We start from the raw sequence: 3,520 nt of genomic DNA on the forward strand, positions 1-3,520 counted from the left end.
TTGAATCCACATTTCTGAGATTTTCAAGCTTCTTCATGAGCTACAGACCTGGAGAGAGAGAGAGAGAGAGAGAGACAACCTAGTACATTTACTACCCCTGATCACTCCTGCTCCAGTAAATGCATCTCTGGTTTTACGATGTAGGAACTGCCAAGTAGTGTTTAACAGCTGCTCTGCTGCTATAAATGTGACTGCCATACTTCCTTTCTTTATCATTAATTTCTGATGACTACTGCTGCGTGTAAGATGAAGGGTTTTCCACATCTGATGTTTTTAAGTATCTTGGTTTGTAATAGGCGATAAACATTTCTTCACTGGAATGCAAAAAAGTCATTCCACTTGAGGACAAAACAAAACAAGTTCAAGGTACATTGGAAATCAGGATTTGCTGCTTCATTAAATATTTTTTGCTTATTCTATTTATGTCTAGCTGTCTTGAGTTCAGTACCAAGATGTGAATCATGTGTTATGTTTACTGGACATTTTATTTCAAATTAACTTCCTGATATAATATAGACTATCAGCTTCAGCACACCTAGGATTGCAGATATTAAGCCAAATTTTGGGCCATGGTTTCCTTCTACCCTCAATTTGTTCCCTCGTTGATTTTAATAATTTCACATTAATAAGCTTACTAATTCTTCTTGGTAGAGGCCTCAGACAAGGAACACAATTACATTGTCTTTTCCTGTTATTAGATTTATGTTTATTTAGGATGGGGTTTCTACCAAGAAATGGTTAATTATGAAGTTACCTCCAGATATCTAATGAAGCAAAATTTCTTCAGCCATATCTTTCTCAAAAAGTCTAATTTTTAACATGCTCATCTGTAGTGAATTACAGCTTACAATTATTTTGTACATAATTTCATATAAAAGGGGCTAGTCCTTCAAGAGAAATGAAGAGGGAAAACCAGGAATATGTGAGGAAAATGTTTAAACCCAGGAATATGTGAGGAAAATTCTTAAACACAGAAATCAGTTTTTCTTCTGTATTTTCTTTTTCTGGAAAAAATAAATACATTGACTAGCAAGACTGCTGCTTGATTAACTCTGCTTGAGTCTGGGACTGTAGCTAGGACAATGTGCAGAATCGTTCACAGGAAGAAGAGGAAGTAATTCAATCAAATCTTTCTCCCTAGGTGCCATGATAATCATCCAAATAAATCACCCAAATTAATTAGAATAATTAATTTTGGAATCTATGCCCCTTTATGAACAGTATACACAGTTACCTTCTTTTTTCCTGTGTTTCCTCTGTTAATCTGAATGCCTTGTGTCCTTACTGCCTAAATTATACGGTGTTGTCTAGTTTGCAAATATGGTGTTTCTTTTTGCACCTCTGTATATTTTTCACACCCCAGGCCTGTCTAAGATCCAAGTTTATGGCAAATGAGATAATCTTGAGAACTTTCATTCTGCATTAGGGAATTTCATATGTTTATAAATATGGTGTGGAAGGCAGATGAATACATTTTAGGAAAGTCCCCTCAACTAACCATTTAATTAGATGTTACAGTATAAAGACTGTAATCACTGTTTTATTCATAACTGTTGTGTTATTGGCTTTTTTTCAGAGGAATGCATGACTGACCTCTCTTTCCAATACTGCTGTCAAAAATTTCATTAACTCAGGTTGAGTAGGAGTAAATATTTACAGTGAGTGTTATTAATTCTCCTCTGTGCCGTGCCCATTCTAATAGTATGTGTATCACTTCTACCATCTCAGGTTTGGTGTTTAGCCTTGAGCTGTACAAGGCTCAACATTTTACCACTGGAAGTCTGCCCCTTGTTGATCAAGACAGGGGTCATTGCATTGGAATTTAAGCACTTACTCTATAAAGATGACTGACAGTAATGTTACCCCTTGTGATGGTTTGTTTTGGTTTGGTTTCAGTCTGAGTCAGACAATACTCAAACATCTAACAAAAAGCCCCTGGTATTTAGCAGCTCCTCACAGAAATCAACATCTCTGTAGCTTCATTCCTATCAGCAAAGAATGCCCTTATTAAAGTATTTTGCAGCTTGTGCTATCAATAATGTCTTGGCTGAATCACCAGAATCTATTAAGAGAAACAGAAGATGATTACTCTGAACAGAATGTTCCCAGATAAAAGGCATTTGGGACAAACTGAGCAGGATTTTCCCCATGACACATATTCAGTGTCTGTGAAGACAAGTCAAATCATAGGAAGAGAGATCCAGATTTTTCAGAAAATAATTCTGAATAAATATCTAAATAACTGAGTATCTAAATATAATGTTGCTCTTACTGCCTACATAGTACTTTTTAGAAAACACATTTTTTAACCATAAAAGTTTTAGATTTACCAGAGCCCTGGAGCTATGGAACTATTCTGATAAAGTGAGAAAGTTGGTGACATTGTACCATATATATCCAATATAGGTTGTCTGAAAGTGCAGTGTGAATAAATTAACTACATCAGAGCTTTTAACACCATTTTTTTGACTCTTTGCAAAAAATTTAGAAGTTCAGAGCAGTGTCTGTCTACAAAAAAAAAAAAGAATACTAAAAATAATATCATGTCAAATAGATCATTCAGCTAAAGTATTTGCAAAAATGACAACACACCTTGTGCTTGGACGAGTTTGAGTCTGTATTGCTTCAAAGAGAAAGAATTAATATTTAGATTTAGAAAGAATTAATATTTAGAAGAGGTCAATTTGAGCCTTCTTTACCTTGCAAGTTGTTTAGCAATTGAGCTGCTTGTTGTTACTCTTCTAGTTATTTTTTAATAGTAACTAGTGGAAAATCCACTAGTGACTCACAGAATAGACCTCTGCTTTCAAGTGTCTGTGAAAAACACCTTACACTTCATTCCTTAGGTAAGCAAGATGAAGGAGTTCCGTCTCAATTGTCTCCCCATTTTTTAATAATCTAAAAATAGTGACTGAGTTTCAGTCTTAGACTTGAGTCATAGTTCAAGCAACTCATAGAACCATTAATCAAGTCTTATCAAACAACAGAAGAACAGTTTCAATTGTCTTAAGTTAAAGTAGGCACAAATAACAGCAGCATGTTGGCTTTGGCAACCTCCCTACTCTTTTATGTTCCCAGTAATTTTCTAACACTCATATGCATGGTGCTCACCCACACATGTACATTTCAGACTGAAAGAATTAAGAACATCCCATTTTGAACACTTCACCCTCTCACAAAGCATTTGTAGATAGCATTTTCAAGAATTTTTTAGCCAGTCACTTTGACTTTTTTTTTTCTCAAATGAATGTGCTAAGCATACAAATCAATAGACAGCCTGGCGTAGAATTTAAAGGGAGAAAGCTACCAGAGGCATATGTATATTTTGGGTTGTCAAGTTGATATTTATTTGGAGCTGGAATACCAGCATGCTGTGATTACATAGAAATTGGATTGGAGACAATTAGCAGTGGATACACTTTTGTTGTATTTATTTGTTGAAGAATTAATTTGCAAACTTCATTTGAGCATCATGCACTAGTATTTGCATTATGACTGTCATTAGTGAGTTTACTGATGT

This window comes from Passer domesticus, chromosome 2 (genome assembly GCF_036417665.1).
Source record: "Passer domesticus isolate bPasDom1 chromosome 2, bPasDom1.hap1, whole genome shotgun sequence".
In the NCBI taxonomy this organism is placed as follows: domain Eukaryota; kingdom Metazoa; phylum Chordata; class Aves; order Passeriformes; family Passeridae; genus Passer; species Passer domesticus.